Raw genomic sequence first — 23,202 nt, 5'->3', positions numbered from 1 at the left:
TTTATCCAGCATTGCAGGGAAGTTATGAGATTCATGAAAGAATTGATCATTTTTTTTCCATTGTAAAAAAATGGTCTCATTGATAGCTGTAAACAGAAGAGATTGTTTGTTATTGAACATATGACAAATTAGTATCATTAGTACAGTTTTCAAAGTTAGGCTTCCCCTATTAACGTTGAATAAATTTGTAACCAAAAGACACAAACAAGTTTATTGTTGTTTGTGAGTGCATTCTTATCTGTTCTTTCCTTGCAAGAAGAAGACATATCGGTTTTGACTTTCAATTGACTTTGTATGTTTATCGGAGGACCTAGTGTTGTAAAATCCATATCGCATGGTGCCTTTCAGAAATCATCCGCAAAATTGTTTGAAATTGAAATTATTTCTCGCTTATACATACACGAAATCAACTTTTTAATGATACGCAAACAATGTATCAGCATCATTACAAATATAAACCTTTGTACAATTTGACAAAACTTGCAGGTAACTGACTTTTATCAGGGGGGGGGTTGACTAAGTACTGGTGTTTGTTTTACCACCAATTTGAGAAATATTTGCTCACATTTTATACATTTATGAGAGTGTCCAAAAAGTTCGTGGACAATGACGTTGTTGTGAAAAAAATTGTTCTATATGCATTTAATGTATATCAAAATATTATTTATGAAAAACCAATTCTGAATGATTTAATTTTTATTGATGAATCTTAATATTTTTGTAAAAATCGTGTCTTTAAAGCTCGCAGATTGTACACTATATTTTTTAAAGCACAGTACACTTCCAAGTGCTAGCAATAATCTTTAAGCATAGATAATAATTTATTTAATTTTTAAAATTAAAAACAATGCACAAAGCACAAGATGAAATGCTCCCATTAAGCTTGACTTAATGGTAGCTTATAGGTGCTTAATGGTGGCTTAAAGGCTGCCTTTAAACCACCATTAAGCACCTATAAGCCACCAGTAAGCTTCCATTGAGTAACCATTAAGCCACCATTAAGCCGAATTTCTAACTTAATGGTATCTTAATGGTGGCTTAATGGTTACTTAATGGTGGCTTACAGGTTCTTAATGGTTACTTTAGACCACCATTAAGTCACCATTAAGCCACCATTAAGGTAGACTTACAGGTGCTTAATGTCCAAACTCCATTAAGCTACCATTAAGCTACCATTAAGCCACCATTAAGGCACCATTAAGTCACATTACGCAGTCGATTATATTGTTTATATGGGTGAAAAATTATTTTTATAGTGATTTGTTATCATTATTATAAATGTAGAGTTCGTTTTATCTCGGTTAAAAATAATGAAAAAGAACGAAATTCAAAATAAAAAAAAAAAACATGAAAAAAACGCCGCAACGGGTGCGCGAACCCATGACCTTAAGTTTCGTAGGCAAACGCCTTATCCATTACGCTATCGCCGCTCCTCATTAAATGAGGAAAATATTAAATATTAAACCTTTATTTTTTTCAAAATTTGTTTGGACTTGTTAAGGTTTTTACTAGAATTTTGTTGAACATTTCCAAACATCTTGAATTGATTTATTAATCAAAATATAAACAATTTTATTTTTGGATCTTAACACATTAATATATATATTTCTACACAGAGTTCGGATGATGTAGTGTGATTGAGTTCTTCGCTCTGTTAGTGTTAACGTTATTTGAAAATTTTTGAAATGCATAGACCTAAAACGTAAGCATTAAATCATGATTGAAGATAAATCAATTATAGATAAAACACAAAAGTCTATCATCGAAAAAGAAAGAGGAAAAAAACAGATTCTACTATTATTTTTAATATATACTGCAGATATTAATGGTTTCTGTGTCAACAATTTAGTTACAATCCTCGCGTTTACAAGAGTTACCTGGTTAATTACGTTTACAAAAACTTTTTTTAGAATATCAAATTCAATTTCAATTCTTTTTGTATCATAATGGGTATCAAAATAATTGAATTTTTACGATGAATCATAATTTTTGATTTGTTATATGCTTGCGTTAAATTTAATTTTTCTTTTTTTAAATAATTGATCATTAAAATCTGTCAGTGTACGTTGTGTATGTATAGTTTCCTGTTAGTTAACCGGGGACAGGGGACACCTAATTAAGGTCTATTGCCAGTTTACTGTACACGGATTATCTGTTAATCCTACCCCGTTTCTTAATGTGTATACATCTGGTCGGATGTCATGTTTAATCTGATCGGCCGTTTCTCTGAAAATCGATTTTGAAATAACAATCATTGAAGACCGACTAGATTTTAACAGATACTTACTGCTGCATTATTAAAAAAAATAATGAATTGATTAAAAGTATTCATGATGTAAAAGCCATTAAAACGTTTTTCATGGTAAAAGTCAATTTTTAAAAAAATTAAACATTTGTATACCAGTAGCCCCCCCCCCCCCCCCAAAAAAGGACAAAGGTTTTTTTCATGAGATCATATAGTTATATTCCTGTGAATTCTGTAGCGGAATGTTTCTTTTGACATATATTATAAAATGACCATTTTAATAAAGTAATATATATTCTGTGTTCGGAATATAGATAATTCTAAAAACAAACTGATTTTTGGTATTATACATTTAAGATATTTCACTAGGACTTGCCCACGGTGTGTAATTATTATTTATTTTTAAAAATCATATACACTAAAAATAAAAATAACGCATGTAATAATGGTTAATTTAAAAAATAAAAATAATATACAGTTCTGATACATGATGTCTTGTTTTATTATCACTGTAAATGATTTAAAAAAAAAATTAGACACCTCGAGCAAGCCCCTGTGGCTATTAGCTAACTTCATTCCCAGTGATCAAGTTTATGCATGTTGACAATAAACTCGTAGAAATCATGATCGAGACAGAATTATGAGATGGAATGGATTTTGCGTAAATGATATTAAAATAACTAAAAGCTAGTTTAAAGATTCTATATAAGATGCGTAAAAGTTTAATGAGGGTTGACCATTAAGTCACCATTAAGCTCAGCTTAATGGTGGCTTAATGGTTGAGCTTAATGAAGTTTGGACATTAAGCACCTGTAAGTCTAGCTTAATGTTTACTTAATGTTGGCTTAAAGCAATTAACTCCTTTATGCCACCATTAAGTCACCATTAAGCTACCATTAAGCGATTGCTTAAAGGTAGTCTTTCGTCTTGTGAAGATTTCAATACGAGCGTCATCTATATAAATAGTTTGTATACACAAACGGCACAGCCAAGTCGAACGCTGCGCTAGATCTTAAAACAACGTCATGAATAGAAATATCCATTTTCAGAAAATTACAAGTGTTGTTCAATTCTTGCAATGTTTTTGAATTTGTACACAGCGTTGATAAATCGTATACCAATCTCAAATCCATACGTTTCTTACGTTTCAATCGTATTAAAATATTTTTTTTGATCGGAAGCTGTCCCGTTCAGAAGGTCGATGTCGCTTTTTCTGTCGAGTTTTGACACATTTGTTAGGGTTATTGTTAAGTATTTGCAGTGTCTATATAGTAAGCGATATACTTAAGATATTATAAAATGATTTTAGCTTGTCTATTTGTTATAAAATCATAATTTTTTATTAACTTTTGAATTTTGTATAGAAAATGATCATTCTAATCCAAATATTTTATATGAGTGTTTATGTCATTTTAACCTTTGCCCGCACGGACTATCTGTAATCTTTAAAGACACTGATTTTTACAAAAATATTACTTCCATCAATAAGAATTAAATCACTCTGACTTGTTATTTTTCATAAGAAACATTTTGATATAAAACAGTTTCATATAGAACCATTTAATTTCACGAAAACGTCATTTTCCACAAACTTTTTGGACAACCCTCGTACTTTTAAGGGGTCATTAAACAGTGAGGTGTATTTTGTTTTATGTCAACGCTATGGTGACCCAGGATTTTGAATGTTTAAGATTTCATCCCAATGACCCGGATTTTTACTTCAGTATCTTCCTACTTTTACGTCTTAGGTTTGACATGGTGCAGTAAACATAAATCGTACCAACGTTTTCTGCTCTCGCAGCGAAGGCCCGACCGATATACTTTCTTGACCGGTAAATGAGAAAAAGAGAACTTTTCCATTGGGCTTCAACTTATGACCCGAATATTTTGATAACATTTTATCAATTAGAAAAATTCTTTGTCCTTGGGCTTTCCTGTTACATTATGGCAAATATTCCGTTATGTCATCCTCAAAGCCATTATATAAAAGCCATTATATATATATATATATATATATATATATATATATATATATATATATATATATATATATATATATATATATATATATAAAGCACAGAGAAATTCACTTTTACAAGGATACTCACTTCCGCCCCAGCCCGGGGTTGAACTCTTGACCTACGGAATCTGTCTCCTAACAGTGCAGGAACAGCGCGTTAGACCGCTCGGCTATCTAGGCAAGTGAAAAACTTGCTTTCGATGCCGATGGAATTCTCACAACGCTGCCCTACACTACACAGTCATTGAGAATGGAAGTGAGATACAGTTATTTGGACATTAGTTTTTAGAGGATCGTTACCAATACATGTTGTGATTAAATTAATTTTATTTATAAAGCACAAATTACAACAACTCTTAAACTAATATAACTGCCCTAAGTGAAGGAATATTAATATAGAGAAATTCACTTTTACAAGGATACTCACTATATATATATATATAGAGAGAGAATTAAAAATTCAAAAAAATCACAAAATATTTTTTGCAAGCGCTTTCGCCATGTTCGGCTCTTCAGGCAGTTATAAAAATGTCAGGTAGGTTACCTGGTAACATCAAAAGCATAAAGTTCATTGTGACGTCATAATAGATTAGGTAGCGATAAGTTGGCGTAATTGTTAATGTACAAATCTTGCACTAACTTTCATACATTATACAAATGAAATTTCAAAGTATAAAATATATAGCATCACTTGCGATTAAGTTTGGGTTTAAAGAGGCTGATAAAATAGTCTTCTTTTGCCAAAAAACACAATCCAAAACAAGAAGGGAAAATCAAAATTCCTTTTTTTCACCCAACGTTTACAATCTGAAGTCATTTTGGTCTTAAAATCCTTATATGTGTCTCCACAAGTTCCCTTTTGAAGATTTTTTTAAAAGTATTTGTTATGACCAGAGATTTGAGGAACGTTCCTCTTTCTAAACTTCAGATGCATTTGTTATGACCAGACTTTTGAGGAACGTTCCTCTTTCTACACTTCAGATGCATTTGCTATGACAAGAGATTTAGGGAACGTTCCTCTCTCTGAACTTCAGATGCATTTGTTATGACCAGACTTTTGAGGAACGTTCCTCTTTCTTAACACTTCAGATGCATTTGTTATGACCAGAGATTTGAGGAACGTTCCTCTCTCTGAACTTCTGGTGCATTTGTTATGACCAAACTTTTGAGAGAACGTTCCTCTCTCTACACTTCAGATGCATTTGTTATGACCAGACTTTTGAGGAACGTTCCTCTTTCTACACTTCAGGTGCATTTGTTATGACCAGAGATTTGAGGAACGTTCCTCTCTCTGAACTTCAGATGCATTTGTTATGACCAGACTTTTGAGGAGCGTTCCTCTTTCTACTTTTCAGATGCATTTGTTATGACCAGAGATTTGAGGAACGTTCCTCTCTCTGAACTTCTGGTGCATTTGTTATGACCAAACTTTTGAGGAACGTTTCTCTCTCTCTAACTTCAGATGCATTTGTTCTGACCAGAGATTTGAGGAACGTTCCTCTCTATGACTTCTGATGCATTTGTTATGAACAGACATTTGAGGAACATTCCCCTCTTTAAACTAAGATGCATTTATTATCACCAGACCATTTGAGTAACGTTCCTCTCTTACAGATGTGCACATACAGTGTGTATTTTTAAATACTTTATGAATGAACACATCAGGCATTTTAGGAACATTCATCTCTCAAATTTACTGATTACCGTATCATCTCATAAATTTTCAAATATTAGGCATTAGAGGAACGGTCCTCTTCCAATTTCAAATATTGATACTATATACACCATGTACACTGGAGGAACGTTCCTCTTCAAACTATTGACACTGGATTTACTAGTCTAAACACAACATATTTGAGGAACGCTCCTCATCCAATTTCAAAAATTGATACTATATACACTGGAGGAACGTTCCTCTTTCAACGTGACACTGTATTTACAAGTTTTAACACACAATATCACAAACGTTCATCAGTCAATTTCAATTGATAATACATACTACATGTATATAAACAGTACATTTGAGGAACATTCCTCTACCAATTCCTATCAAAACACTACTACCATGACTCTTAATACTATGAACGTTCCTCTCCCCATTTCAAAATTTGACACTGGACTGGACAAACATTTCTCTTCCAACTGTTGACAATGGATTCATGTCGAATACTCCTCTTCTGATTTCAAATGTTATTATATAACTTTATATATGAATCAGAGTATAATTGGATTTGAAGAAAGCTGAACACCCAGGTACTCCCTAACGTAAAAGAGTAGATAATCCTGTTGATTTCATAAAGTCAAATTTCAAGGTTGAGACTATTCTGACACAGAAAAATAATGTCTGCTTAAAATTTTGGGAACCCTTTGCTTTACAGACAACAAACTTAGTATACTGGTACTCCCAAAGGAATAAAGACCCCTACTGATTTTGGGTTACAAGGTGAAAGCACAAGATCTGTAGTCCTCCTAAGAAATATATGACAACTTTTAATTTGGGGGTCATAACTCGATTACAAGATCAAATACGTGTCATTCTTGACAATTAATATTTTAGGAAATCATTTTTCACTCAATTTTGTGAAAAGCCTCTTATTATTACAGACATTTAACTCGTTGGTACCAATCCTTTAGGAGTATACATGATCACATTTTATTTTGAGGTCACTAATCTCTGGATATCATATAGGAATATCTCATGCTGAATAAAGAGTAAATGTTTATTTTTATTTTAAATGAGAAAAAAGGGCAACTGTTTGAATCGTGCAAAAGACATAAATCTACAACAAGGAATTGATCAAAAAGTTATACCATTAATTCCCCTGATCCCCTGCATTTACTTTTATGATATAAAACTGTTGTATACAGCAATGCTTTCTTACACTAAATTAAACAATTTTCTTTAACAATTGAAATTTTATGATATTTATTAAATGAAAAAATCTTTCAGGAAAAGAATCTTACCCTTAGCTTTTTTAGTATAGTTCATCCAAGATTAATTTATGAAAATTCAGTGCATTGACCAGTAAATTCTCTTTAAGTTGAACATCCATTGACATTTGAAAATCATGCATGTGTCTCTACTTACTTCATCACACAGTTTTTTGACCAAAACTAATTATATATAACTTTATCACAGTATAACACACAGATATATCGATGTCTAATTTCTCCAATTTCGAATTCCCCTTCAAACAACAGTTGCATTTAAATGATAGCTGTTCACATGTGCAACTGCGACCCTTCCATACATATTTGAATGGAAACATGTGGTGCCACTAACTGAAGAAATGTCAATCAAAACACTGCACACTGATAATCTTGGGTGTGTTATCAGTCTTGGACACATCCATCTCTCAACCCTACCAAAATGTTCACGATTTCAAATCAGAAGATGATTATCACATTGAAAGATTGTTGAATAAAACAGGATGTTGCAGTTCTTCACAGCTAAGGATTTATTAAGGTATATATGCAAATAATATTATTATCAATTTATGAAAATTCTTTGTATGCTTTGTTTTCATAAAAACTAAACTAAAATATTTTATCAATAACTTAGTCAGAGTTGATCAATCCTGCTGAAATATAAGCTGTCAGACACTTCCAAATACCAGTAAATTAAAATGAGAAATTTACTTTAATTTTAGACAAAATGATATGCCCTGGATTTCAATGTAAAAGAAAACGAATACCCTCATGACACCACTTGCAGCAACATTTCAGAGAAATGATTAAAGTGTCGTAAACAAATCAAGTAAGTACCGTAGTCATAATTTTCATTATTAGTTGGGAAAATTAGAAATTCTATGATTTCCTATATAATATATGTTTTCAAATGCTGTACATGGCAGGAAATAGATTAATTATATTGAATACAAGTAAAACATGTTTAAAAAGCAGTGCCAGGGATCGACGGTTGATTTTGCATTATTATGAGCGAAATTCGTTATGAAGATAAAAATACATAATTAAGTCACAGGGAATAAAAGCACTTCGCTGTAACTCAATTCAACATAAGTGTGTTGGCAAAAATCATGTTTTACTGTATTTTGTTAATTTTTTTTTTTATTATTCATCATTTACTTATCTCAATTTATTTATTTATTTTTTGGGGGGTGGGAGTGGGGATGGGTGGGGTCCATGCCCATACTAATTTTTTTGGCTTCCTAACACAGGAAACTTTGATTGAGAATTTGCTCCTTAAAAAATTACCCCCCCCCCCCCCTTGCCACTGAACGTATCCTATATACTTTCTAAAAATATGCAAAATATACATATTTATGTAGTGTTTTTAATTTGTATTACCGGGTATATTTTTAATTTGTAAACTGGCATGATTTAACATGTCCATGTATTAACTATACATTATTGATAGGAGATGTACACTCTATTTTGAATTAAAGTTTTGGACAGACCTCAGGTATATTTTATATGCCAAGTCAGTGTCTTATTTACTTTTTTTAAATAAAACATTAATTGATTTGATAGAGAGAACAATAGCTGTGTTTCACCTAGTTCAATCCAAAAATCATCCGAGCTTGAATAGATGCTCAGCACTGTTAATTCTGATGGTTTTAGAGCAGAGCAGAACACATTCAACGAGGCTCAAAGGAATAATCTAGTGTGTCAAAGAATTAATGTCTTTAGATGAAACAGAGCGGTATAGTTTGTTTATGTATAGCCAATGCTGAAATCTTTAACTCTGAGACAATTATCGCTTCGTCGGCTTCACTAAGTGGTCACTGGTCAAATGTTTATTCTTTCCCAAGATATTGTTAGCTCTTCTACTTGTGTGTATGAACAGGAGTACGTAATATATTAAAATCATGTGTTTTTCTTTCCTAGCAATATAGTGACCTTGTCTGATATCATACCCTGCTAAAAAAATTAAAAATTTTAAGTTAAAGTTAAAAGTTAAAATTTTACTATAAATTGGTTATCTTGAAATATTATGGAAAAAAAGACACAAATTCAATAAATTATTATACTCAATATTGTATCCTTTTAAACTATATGCTGCAGTTAGAATAATAAGGATAAAATTTAAAAAAAAAACTAATTATAAAAGATTTAAACACTTTTTTGAAACAATTTACCGGGAAATTTTTTTTCTATTTTTATAAAAATTCTGGGCATATTTTGTTGTGTTGTCAACTGCAAGGATTATGATCAAAGCTTAAGTACACGTACACAATTATTACAAAACCTTTATCTCAAAGGTTTTTTTGTCCTTCTATATATTATCTTTTCTAAAAAAAAAAATAAATAATTTATCACAAACTCACATTTTATGTATTGCATTAATTGTTTTAACAGATATTTAATATTAATCAAAGTGGAATGCAGTCCAAAATAGTGAATATGAAGTTTCTTTTAGTTGTCAATCATCACTATCCCACTGAAAAATATATTTTATTCTAAAAAAAATCCAAAGGGGCCATCTTATTTATATTCCTACATACACCTATTGTTAAGGATTACATGTAGTTTAATACTTTAACAATAACTTAAGTATATGCATTATCTAAGTATAAATAAGTATTTATAATTCAGATCTTAAAAATTGTATATTAGTTAAACATTTTATATGTATTATCGATCGGCAGATCATGTCTTGTGTACTCAGTGTCCGATTCCTGATAAAAGAAAAATAGTATTACTAAAAATACGAGTAACGGTTTCACTAGTTGATACTTCCATCATTTTATGCATATAGCCGTAATTTTGTTTTATTTATTTATTAGGTTAAAGCTGAGTAAAAATGCACTATTCAGTTTCATAAGAAAGGTTCATTTTTATAACACATGCCTGATATGTACACCAATGAAATTCTTATTCTTAGAAACTCAGTGTTCCAGTGTTGGTGAATGTAATTTCAAAGAGTTGAAGAAAATCTTCTTAAATTATTTCTACATAATGAAAGCAGATAAGACCGGGGTTAAATAAATTGACCTCGAGTTTTACAGATAACATAGACTTTTGACCTTGCTGCAGCTGGCTAAATTATTAAATCCCAAATGACCCACACTGCAATCCAAGATATAGGAAATCTGTGAAATTCAGAGTGCATGTTTCTGAAATTAACAATTAAATAAATTGGTAACAATTGGCACTAATTTACTATTACGGGGTGACAGAGATTTGCCTGTATCAATTAATATTAATATTTTTTCTGCTGTCCATAGATTTATTACTGAAACATGTAGATTTTAAATTGATTTGTAATTTAATTGCATCACTTGAAAATATTAGAATTATTATATTTTAATGTATTTTTTGCATGACATATTGTTATATTTATGGAGAGGAACTTGTAAGTTGCAAGAACTTGTTTCCAATCCATTTGACTCGTTCAATCAAATATGTTCAAAACAACAATTAAATCAGAGATAGTTTCATAATCAAAGTATCTAACTTTTAAAAAGGGGGAAGGAAGATGAGCAATTGCCAATCAATAAAAATAAAAAATTGTAGAACTGTATTACTCAGTACAAAATTTCTTTTAATACATGTGCTTATAATCTAAATCAATAAAACATTTTTTAAGGGCTTTTTTTTTGGAAATATGGATTCTTATTCCTGCTTCCTTAAGATCTGACAATTAAGTGCAGGAGATGATGTTTTCACATTATTATTATCTTTTTTTTTACAAAATAATGTTTCTTTGCATTTAATATGTTCAAACCAGATTTTAGCCTGAGATTTGTTATTCCCGAACTAGAATAATTAGTAAAGTTTTACAGCGTATATAAGTTTCATTACATTTTTTTGTTTTTTAAATATATTGAAACTATCCAAATTTTAAGGAGTAAAATTTAAAACTCTAACAAGATCTTAATTCTCTCACTGTTTGAGTTCTGTTCTACAATGTAAATTGCTTCAATCTTCTGACTGCAGAGACATGTTTATCTATAACACGATCAAGTCATCATAGCATCAGCACTGATCTTTACTGTCCATGAAGTCACAGGGGACAGATAGTTGCCAGAGCTGATCGCCTATAGCTAGTTTTCCATGAGCATATATGATTGGCAGTGATTAATAACAATTACAATGTGAGCTGGGGCCAGAAAGACATCAAGTCTTTATCTTTAAAGTAGAGAATGATGCAGGAATTAGGGTAACTAGACAAATCCCTATTATAGAATCAATTCTTCAGTTTTAAGAAATACACAATAGTACTGCAATATATAATACAAATTGAGATTCAGAATGAAAATAGGTTCGTGTAAATTAAAGAATACATTAATAAAACCCATGAAATATTATATGAGACCTACATGCACTATGGAAAAAGAGAAATAAATTTAAAAAAATTGATGACTTATATTATCATACATGTATATAAAATGTTCATTGGAGGAGTATGGAGCTTAAGACCTATATATTATTATAATTTACATTTCCAATTGTCACTTAGTTTTTAAATTAGTGTTACATGCAAGATATAAAGGAGAATGATTTTTCTCAGACATAATTTGCAAATCAGAGTTATTACTGTAAACGTGTAACATTTGGCGATGTATTCTTTTTACCTTTTTGGCGGAAAGAAACATCCGCTAATTTAAGTACAACACTAAATGACTTAAACATAAAACATTAAAATGCGCTAAATCATACACTACTGAATTAAATATCCCCTTAGATTTCAAAAAATCCCCTGTTGTCCCCCTGTCAGTCCCTGACATTTTCCTGTCTCTCCCTGACTTTCTCCTATGATCCCCTGTCGTTGTCCCTGCTCTCCCTGTCCAGTCCCTGTCGTCCCCTGTCGTTGTCCCTGCCTTCCCTGTCTACTCCCTGTCGTCCCCTGACATTCTCTGATCTCCCTGTCCAGTCCCTGTCGTCCCCTGTCGTTGTCCCTGCCTTTACTGACTTGCCCCTGTAGTCCCCTGACATTTATTTTGGCCAAGAAAAGGAGTTCAAAATATAATTTTGTTGCATTTAAGAGTGAAAAATGATATAGTCTTGAAACTTTGAGTTTTTTTTTTTGAAAATATAGACTTATTAAAAAGTTAACACATTTTTAAATGCCTTAATAAATTCCCTGTAATTTAGTTTCTATTACTTGTATCAATGTGATTTTTTTTAGTTTGGTAGCATTTCGGGGGAGAAGGGCAGAGAATTGCATCATTCTTAAGAAGAAATAAATTAGCAATTTATTTCATCTTGTAATGCTAGACGGCATATACAGTGTGCTTTATGAACCTTTTATATATATATTTATAAACTTTTTCATTTTTTATTTGATCTACTTTGAAACATCTTTGAGCGTAATAACTGTCTTTGTAAAAAAAAACTAGATTTAAACATTTGAGAATACATTATTAAATCCATGCATAGGATATATTGTTTTTCCAAAGAATGAAATGAATAAAAAAATTAATTGAAAGGAATGATATATAAATGCATTAATAAAATAAATGCCTAATTATAAATAACAATTATTAAACAAACTATAAATCTATTTTATTCTTTTATATTCTTATGTGAATAAATCTACAAATCAACTGAGTTAAGAATGAATGAATAAATAAATAAATAAATAAATAATGAGAATTATATAAATTTATTCATTTCTTTGTTTATTTTTTAATTTATCGCACATTTATATCCCCAAAATGTGTTTTATTAGTTTTATTTTTTTTATTTACCTTATTTATATTTGAAACTGAAAATACAACAAATTAGTCAATCAATTATATCCGCAAGAAATTGTGGCGTTTTTAGAGGTTTTTGTTTTTTTTTTTTTTTTTTTTTTTTTTTTTTTTTTTTTTCTTTTCTTTCTTTTTTTTTGTTTTTTTTTTGGGGGGGGGATTTATTTTACATAAACTGTTGCATACTTTGATGTGCTACAAAGTATTTTATTAGTATATTAAATCGACTCTTTATTACTTTAAGTCCATGATGGATATCAAAATAATCGTCTCATTATGCACAATATTAATCCGTCAATAATATTTTTGATACTTTGTTTTGATTGAAAAAATCGGTTTTCAAAACCCTAACACAGTTCTGAAACAACATCAAAGTCATTGATGTTTACCAGTAATTAACTCGGGGTACACAGTCATGACACCTATTGTCTTTCTCACTGACCGCTATACCTTGTTTATGTTGTGTTCAGGGTGACTGTTTACAGTTTGCAACTGTTTAAAATAACATTTTCTCTTAGTATGAGAACTTAATTTTTTTTTTCAATCAAAACAAAATAAAAGTATTAAAGAAGCTATTGACGGGTAAAGATTGTGCATAATGAGACAATTATTTTGATGTCCATCATGGAAGTAAAATAACTAAAAGCAGTTTTAATATGCTTCAAAAATACTTTGATATATATTCATTGTTAATCAGTTTACATAGAATATGCGAAACAAATCCCATTTTCGGGTATATGATTATTCAGTTTGCTTGTATCGTCAATTTTAAAAAAAACATTGTTTTTATAATGATTAAATACATGCAGTTAATAAGTTTATTTTTTTTTATTTACTAACTATTTAAAATCAATTAATGATTTGGTTTTAAACACTAAAACATTCCAAAATGCACCAATACCCCCTGCTGACTTTGTTTCTTACAAATGGTACAAAGTCAAACCAGTATTCAATGAATAAAACAGATTACAGCGAAATAAATACATAGTAAATAAATAAAATTTAAAAAAAATAGTGAAATAAATATAAATAAAAACAATTTATCTATTTATATCTGAAATTGAAAATACAACAAATTAGTCAATCATTTATATCCGCAAGAAATTGTATTTGTTTAGAGTTTTATTTTATTCATGTTTTATTCATTTAATAATGGAGTGACTTTCTACCTTTTGTAAAAATAAAAAAAAAGAAAAAAGACAGCAGGGGTACTGGCACACTTTGGAATATTTTAGTTTTTTTTTAAATCAACACAATAATTGATTGGTAAATAAAAAAAACTTATTAACTGCATGTATTTAATCATTATAAAAACATTGTTTTTTTTAAATTGACGATACAAGCAAACAAAATAATCATATACCCGAAAATGGGATTTGTTTTGCATATTCTATGTAAACTGATTACATGTAACAATGAATATGTATCAAAGTAATTTTGAAGCATATTTAAACTACTTTTAATTATTTTACTTCCATGATGGATATCAAAATAATCGTCTCATTATGCACAATCTTTACCCGTCAATAGTTTCTTTGATACTTTTATTTTGTTTTGATTGAAAAAATCAGTTCTCATACAAACAGAAAATGTTATTTCAAACAGCTGCAAACTATACACGGTCGTCCTCTCAAAACATAAACAAGGTATAGCGGTCAGTGAAAAAGATAATAGGTGTCATGACTGTGTACCCCGAGTTAATTACTGGTAAACATCAATGGCTTTGATGTTGTTTAGAAATTTGTTAGGGTTTTGAAAACCGATTTTTTTAATCAAAACAAAGTATCAAAAATCTAATTGACGGATTAATATTGTGCATAATGAGACGATTATTTTGATATCCATCATGTATTTAAAATAATAAAAAGTCGTTTTAATACGCTAATAAAATACTTTGTAGATCATCTGCGGATGCAAGTGTTTATATAAAATAAAACTAAAGAAACACAATTTCTTGCAGATATAAATAATTCATTAATTTGTTTTATTTTCAATTTCAAAAGGAAATAGATTAATAATTTATTAATATTTTTTTCATTATTCATTTACTTTAATTCATTTATTTACTATGAATTTATTTCGTTTTAATCTGTTTTATTCGTTAAGTATTGGTTTGACTTTGTAAAATTTTTTTCAAAAAAAGAAATAATATAAAAAAAAAATAAAAGAAAGAAAAAAAAGAGAGAGACAACAGGGGTATTTGTGCATTTTAGAATAATTATTTTTTTTAAAAATCAATATAAATAATTCATTAATTTGTTTTATTTTCAATTTCAAAAGGAAATAGATTAATAATTTATTAATATTTTTTTCATTATTCATTTACTTTAATTCATTTATTTACTATGAATTTATTTCGTTTTAATCTGTTTTATTCGTTAAGTATTGGTTTGACTTTGTAAAATTTTTTTCAAAAAAAGAAATAATATAAAAAAAAAATAAAAGAAAGAAAAAAAAGAGAGAGACAACAGGGGTATTTGTGCATTTTAGAATAATTATTTTTTTTAAAAATCAATACAATAATTGAATTTAAATAGTTAGTAAACAAAAAAGAAAATAAACATATTAACTGCATGTATTTAATTATGATAAAATAATCTTTTTTTATTTTTAAAATTGACAATACAAACAAACTAAATGATCAAATACCCGAAAATGGTTTTTTTTGGGGCTTATTTTATGTAAAACTATTTACGCAAAAATGTGTGTCAAAGTATTCTTGAAGCATATTAAATCTGCTTTTAATTATTTTACTACCATGATGGATATCAAAATAATTGTCTCATTACGCACAATCTTTACCCGTCAATAGTTTCTTTGATACTTTTATTTTGTTTTGATTGAAAAAATCAGTTCTCATACAAAGAGAAAATGTTATTTCAAACAGCTGCAAACTACACACGGTCGTCCTGCCACAATATAAACAAGGTATAACGGTCAGTGAAAAGATAATAGGTGTCATGACTGTGTACCCCGAGTTAATTACTGGTAAACATCAATGGCTTTGATGTTGTTTAGAAATGTGTTAGGGTTTGAAAACCGACTTTTTTTAATCAAAACAAAGTATCAAAAATCTAATTGACGGATTAATATTGTGCATAATGAGACGATTATTTTGATATCCATCATGTATTTAAAATAAGAAAAGGTCGTTTTAATACGCTAATAAAATACTTTGTAGATCATCTACGGATGCAAGTGTTTATATAAAATAAAACTAAAGATACACAATTTCTTGCAGATATAAGTAATTCATTAATTTGTTTTATTTTCAATTTCAAAAATAAATAGATTAATATTTTATTAATATTTTTTTATTATTATTCATTTACTTTATTTTATTTATTTACTATGAATTTATTTCGTTTTAATCTGTTTTATTCGTTAAGTATTGGTTTGACTTTGTACCATTTGTTCAAAAAAAAAAAGGAAATAATATAAAAAAAAAAATAAAAGAAAGAAAAAAGAGAGACAGCAGAAAGTATTTGTGCATTTTAGAATAATTATTTTTTTAAAATCAATACAATATTTGAATTTAAATAGTTAGTGAACAAAAAAGAAAAAACATATTAACTGCATGTATTTAATTATGGTAAAACAATCTTTTTTATTTTGAAAATTGACAATACAAACAAACTAAATGATCAAATACCCGAAAATGGGATTTTTTTGGGCTTATTTTATGTAAAACTATTTACGCAAAAATGTGTGTCAAAGTATTCTTGAAGCATATTAAATCTGCTTTTAATTATTTTACTACCATGATGGATATCAAAATAATCGTCTCATTATGCACAATCTTTACCCGTCAATAGCTTCTTCGATACTTTTATTTTGTTTTGATTGGAAAAAAAATTAAGTTCTCATACAAAGAGAAAATGTTATTTCAAACAGCTGCAAACTACACACGGTCGTCCTGTCACAATATAAACAAGGTATAGCGGTCAGTGAAAAAGACAATAGGTGTCATGACTGTGTACCCGAGTTAATTAATGGTAAACATCAATGGCTTTGATGTTCTTTCAGAACCGTGTTAGGGTTTTGAAAACCAATTTTTTCAATCAAAACAAAGTATCAAAAATCTAATTGACGGATTAAGATTGTGCATTATGAGACGATTATTTTGATATCCATCATGGACTTAAAATAATAAAAAGGCTTTGAAATATGCTAATAAAATACTTTGTAGCATTTTTCAGCAAATAAATAAAATAAAACTAATAAATCAAATTTTGGGGGATATAAATGAGTGATAAATTAAAAAAATTAAAAATAAATGAATAAATTTATATAATTCTCATTATTTATTTATTTATTTATTTAATTAATTAATTACTTTATTAATTAATTAATTAATTTATTTATTTATTTATTTATTTATTTATTTATTTATTTATTTATTTATCTATCTATCTATTTATTCATTCATTCTTAATTCAGTCGAGTTGTAAATTTATTCACGTAAGAAAATAAATTAATAAAATATATATTTTGTTTATTTAATAATCTTTATCTATAAAATAGACTTTTATTTTAGTAATGCATTCATATATCATTCATTTCAATTATTTTTTTAATTCTTTGGTAAAACCAAATATCCCATGCATGGATTTGATAATGTATTCTCAAATGTTTAAATCTAGTTCTTTTACAAAGACAGTTATTACGCTCAAAGATGTTTCAAAGTAGATCAAATAGAAAATGAAAAAGTTATAAATATATATAAAAGGTCCATAAACTACAATGTATAAGCTGTCTAGCATCACAAGATGAAATAAATTGCTAATTTATTTCTTCTTAAGAATGATGCAATTCTCTGCCCTTCTCCCCCAAATGCTACCAAACTAAAAATAATCACATTGATACAAGTAATAGAAACTAAATTACAGGGGATTTTGTTAAGGCATTTAAAATGTGTCAACTTTTTAATAAGTCTATATTTTCAAAAAAAAATTTAAAGTTTTCAAGACTATACCATTTTTCACTCTTAAATGCAACAAAAATATTTTTTAAACTCCTTTTCTTGGCCAAAATAAATGTCAGGGGACGACAGGGAGTAGACAGGAAAGGCAGGGACAACGACAGGGGACGACAGGGACTGGACAGGGAGATCAGAGAATGTCAGGGGACGACAGGGAGTAGACAGGGAAGGCAGGGACAACGACAGGGGACGACAGGGACTGGACAGGGACAGCAGGGACAACGACAGGGGATCATAGGAGAAAGTCAGGGAGAGACAGGAAAATGTCAGGGACTGACAGGGGGACAACAGGGGATTTTTTGGAATCTAAGGGGATATTTAATTCAGTAGTGATACCTACACTAACTTATTAAAATATCAAGTTCCGCCAAATATAGTACACTCTAAATATAAAACATTTACAGTATTTCATTAAAATAGTATGAGAAAGATAGAAAGTGTCAAATTTGCAATATTCTTAATACAGTATGGAAATGCTTTCATAATTCATGGGCAATTTAAAGTTCAAAATTTTAATTTAAGTTTTGCAATTTTTTTATATCGATTTTTCCAGTCTATTTAATTTTTAGATGATACATCTAAACTTGTTATTATGTACACTATGTTTTGATTATTCTGACTTTGCCTGATTCACATTTTTGATAATACGACATGCCGCTGTACTGAATGTGAGATTTTTCCTACAGAAGATGACACCCAAGAAACTTGTTTAGGCTGTTTTACTTTGACTGATGAAAAAATGCTATGAACCTTTGGAGACCAAAGAATTGGAATCGTCTCTATTATGAGGGAAAGATGTAACCGAGAAAGAAACATGGTTGACCTTCATCACAACTTTGGTTTAATTTCGTGGTAGAAAGGAAAAATACTGTGGGTATTAACCTGTTAACCAAGACATTGTAATATGTGATCACACTGCCATTCAGTGAAAAAGCCCTTTGAGTTGATACATGAACACTGCACATTGTACATGCTTGTTCCGAAGTGGAAAAATTTGTTTGTTCCTGTACCTAGTTTATAGTATACTTTAAGAAAGCCTTAATTCAAAAAGTACTTTATAAAATGACAAAATGATTTTTCATATATATTCTGTAGAGTGTGTACAGATAAAAAATGTTTCTAATATGAATATTTACTGCATTTCATATAAAAGAGAGAAATTTTCCCAAATTCTTCATGAACGATAAAAACTAATATGATATCACAAAACACATGATAATGTTAGAGAGGAACGTTCCTTTAAAGATATTCTTAAGTGGGCTTTGCAATGTATCAACAGATATTCATTACAAGACAGAGGAACGTTCCTCAAATGCACTGGTTGCAAGCTTCATTTGGTATAAGTAATCAACAGAAATACAACCATTTGTGAGAGGAACGTTCCTCAAATGCATGATTTAATATGAATAAGGTATCAACATATACAAATCTAAGAGAGGAACGTTTCTCATACGTGTAAGTATCCTGTGTGAACAATGTTAGATTTTAGTGAGGAACACGTTCCTGAAATGCCTAATGTTTGACAATTCATGAGACAACCATTTGTGAGAGGAACGTTCCTCAAATGCCTGATATTTGACAATCCTTGAGGTGCCTACAGTAATAATTAAATTCGAGCGAGGAACGTTCCTCTAATGCCTGATGTTTGACCATTCATGAGATGTCTTCGGAAAAAGTGAATTTGAGAGAGGAACGTTCCTCAAATGTCTCATGTGTTAAGATTCTTAAAGTATTTAAAAATACACGCTGTGTGTGCACATGTAAGAGAGGAACGTTACTCAAATGTCTGGTGATAATAAATTCATCTTAGTTTAGCGAGAGGAATGTTCCTCAAATGTCTGGTCATAACAAATCCATCTGAAGTTCAGAGAGAGGAACGTTCCTCAAATGTCTGGTCATAACAAATGCATATGAAGTTAAGAGAGAGGAACGTTCCTCAAATGTCTGGTCATACTAAATGAATCTGAAGTTCAGAGAGAGAGAGAGAGAGGAACGTTCCTCAAATGTTTGGTGATAACAAATGCACCAGAAGTGTAGAAAGAGGAACGTTCCTCAAATCTCTGGTCATAACAAATGCATCTGAAGTGTATAAAGAGGAACGTTCCTCAAATACTTAAGAAAAATCTTCAAAAAAGGAACTTTTTGAGACACAAATAAGGATTTTAAGACCAAAATGACTTCAGATTGTAAACCATGGGTGAAAAAAAGGGAATTTTGATTTTCCCTTTTTGTTTTGGATTGTGTTAAAAGTAAATTTTCGTTTTCATTTGGGAGTTTATAAAAAGGGAAAATCTTAAATATTCCTTTGCCACATTTTGCGAAATGTTCACAACACGGTGTATTACGCACACTAGGGTCTTTGATTTGTTGTTTGTGCACACGAACCCTGGCATTTAGTTTTCCCGTTTTTCCAATATAATATTCTTGAAACGTCAGACAGATGGCACAGTAGATGACGTTTTGCGATTTACAGTTCATAGATGAGTTGGTTCGAAATTCCATTCCTGATTTAAGTTGGATTGTATTCCCCTCTTCTAAATATTTACATGTTCCGCATCTCGGATCTCCGCATTTTTTAATGGTTGGAATTTCCTCCTGTGTAGTAAAACGGGCCTTGGTCACCCGTTTTTTTTTTAAGATTTGGTGCTTGTCGTCGACTGTTTATGATATCATTTGGTTGAACTAAACTTTTCATGTTTCCGATTGTTCTAAAATGGGATAAAATCTTTTAGCGTCCATAAGGATGTTTCTGTTCCTTGGATTATGGGTAACTACAAAGGCTATATTTTCCCGTCATTATTGGTGTCGTCTATATGGCGTGGATGTCTCAGGTCCTCTATTGGAATTTCGGATGCCTTTTCTATTCCAATGTTTATTAGATCCATCGGATAATTTTGTCGTCTTAAATATATTTTGAATTCTTCCAAACGTCTACATCGTAGGTTTTGATCTGTAATAATTATACAAATTCTTCCTGCTAAATTAAACGGAAAATTACGTTTTGTGTGGGATGGGTGGCACAATCTAAAATCCAAATATTGGTGCGTGTCCGTAGGTTAACAGTACAAGTTTGTAGTTATATACGATCCATTCTTTATAATAAGAAGATCTAAAAATGGAAGTTCGTACGACTTTTTCTATCGTAAATTGTATGGAATCATGGAGGTTACTAAGAAGTGAATGGAATTTAGTTAAGTCTTCTTCACTCCTGGTCCAAAATATGAAGCAGTCGTCTAGGTAACGTTTCCAATTATTTTTTATGTAGTTAGCAAAGTCGACATCAGACAGTTCAGGTATTTTTCCATATAGTTTTTTTTTATTTATTTATTTATTTTATTTAATTTTCACTTTTATATCTTACAAGTATCTACAAAAGTATGTTCACAAATATATCTTCCTTCAAGTATCTATTATAGACAAGTATACAAGTATTAAATTTACAGAAAGACATCCACAAGTTCACATTAAATTAAACACATGTGAAAGTTGTTTGAATATAGGATAGATAAAGGAGGAGAAGAAGAAAGAGGGAGAGAGAAAAGAACATTAAAAAGAGAAAATCAAAAACAAAAGAAATATAGGGGGCATAGTGTTGGTTTTTTTCTTTACATTAAGGGGGGTGTGTTAAGATTAAGATTTTGTTTCTTGAAAAAATTCTTAAATACATATGTATATGTAGACTTGTACATATGAATCATATCATATCACAGATGCTCTGCCAGTTATTCTCATACTCTGTATATTTTCAGTGTTTCAAAAGTAAAAATTTCTCAATCAAGAATCTTTCCACAATAATTGTTTTTAAAGTCATTATACTTAGAACAGAAGGATTTTTATATTTAGTCGAAAAAATATAATTCTTAATTATCAGGGTCATCAAATTTTGCACTTTATGGACATCCTTATTCTTATGTTTGCCAAATAATATCGTTGTTCTGTCAAAAATTACAGATATATTAAACTTACATGAAAACCATTCTTCAATATCACTCCAAAGCTCTTTTACTAAATTACATTCAACAAAAAGATGTTCAATTGACTCAATGTCAGTCTTACAGAAACAGCATGCTGGAGATTCTTTTATCTTAAGTTTAAAAAGATATAAATTTGTAGGAACTATTCTATGTAAAATTTGAAATTGTAGCCATTGCAGTTTAGATTCTTGTGTAATTTTAAATGGGAGTTCAAAAATTTTACTCCATTCTTGCATGGTGAATAGATATCCCTTTTCATTCCATTTTAAAATGGAAGTACTTGTTTCTTTCTTTCTTTTAATAAGAATGTCATACATGTCTTTACAGCCTTTCATATTAATGTAAAACATCTTCAAAGAACTGGGTAAATTTGGACCATAAGAAAGAAATATATTCATTTGGTTTTTGCTAACAAATCTATCACACACAGCCTGTTTCAAACCAGAAAATTCAACAAAATTTGCTTTTACACCAAGGTCTTTAAAAGCGTCTAAACTTAAGAAATTATTATCTAAGTTGAACAAGTAACTTATAAAAACAAAACCAGCATTAAAGTAGCTTTTAAGAAAAACAGAAGACCCAACCATGATTATTTTTGGATTATACGATATGTGTTCATGGAATATCTTTTTATTTTTCTCTTGTTCTGCAAAGCATATTTTGAGCCAGCTTTTAAGGACATCTACCCAAAAAGTGTTTGTTATTTTCTTAAATAATTTAGCAGTAAAGTCTGTACCCATTAACCAAAGATTTTTAATATCTGTGTTTAATTGTGATTGAAATAATTTTACCCACTTAGAATCAGAGTGAATTAATATTCTTATCTAACTTGATTTTAATGCTATTATAAACTCTGAATAATCAACAATTCTAAGGCCACCATCTCTGTAGTCTTGAATTATAGTATTTCTTTTTATTTTATGGACTTTACTTCCCCAAAGAAAAAAATAAATTTCATCCTCAAATACTTTTATAATTTCTAATGGTGGATTAGGTAAAGTAAGAATCAGGTGATTTAATTTAGGGATAATCAATGTCTTAATTACAGTTAACCTACCAATGGGGGGTAATTTTCTTAGTTTCCACTGATTCAATACCTTTTTAATTTCACTTAACTTTGATGTATAATTAAGATTAATCATGTCTTTTAAATTTACAGAAAACTTAATCCCTAAAAGATCAAGAGTTGTGCTATTCAAGTCAAACTTCCACCTAGAATGATGATATACATCTTTTGAAAATTTTTTACTACCAATGCATATCATTTTCGTTTTTTGAATATTTATTTTGAGCCCTGATAAATTTGCAAAGTAGTCTAATTCTCT

At 29.7% G+C, this 23,202-nt stretch overlaps 1 long non-coding RNA gene across 1 annotated transcript; it reads left to right on the top strand.

Moving 5' to 3' along the window:
• The first annotated feature begins 7,796 nt into the window (after positions 1 to 7,796).
• On the top strand, positions 7,797 to 19,374 carry LOC134248242 (uncharacterized). Its single transcript, XR_009988009.1, has 3 exons — positions 7,797 to 8,022; positions 11,166 to 11,388; positions 18,590 to 19,374. It is a non-coding gene; the product is annotated as an uncharacterized LOC134248242 (long non-coding RNA).
• Positions 19,375 to 23,202: the final 3,828 nt, after the last annotated feature.

The sequence above is a fragment of the Saccostrea cucullata genome, unplaced genomic scaffold (genome assembly GCF_032062105.1).
Source record: "Saccostrea cucullata isolate Sc308-1 unplaced genomic scaffold, CSIRO_AGI_Scuc_v1 ctg6449, whole genome shotgun sequence".
Classification (NCBI taxonomy): Eukaryota; Metazoa; Mollusca; class Bivalvia; order Ostreida; family Ostreidae; genus Saccostrea; species Saccostrea cuccullata.
This window is presented reverse-complemented; position numbering and strand designations above follow the sequence as displayed.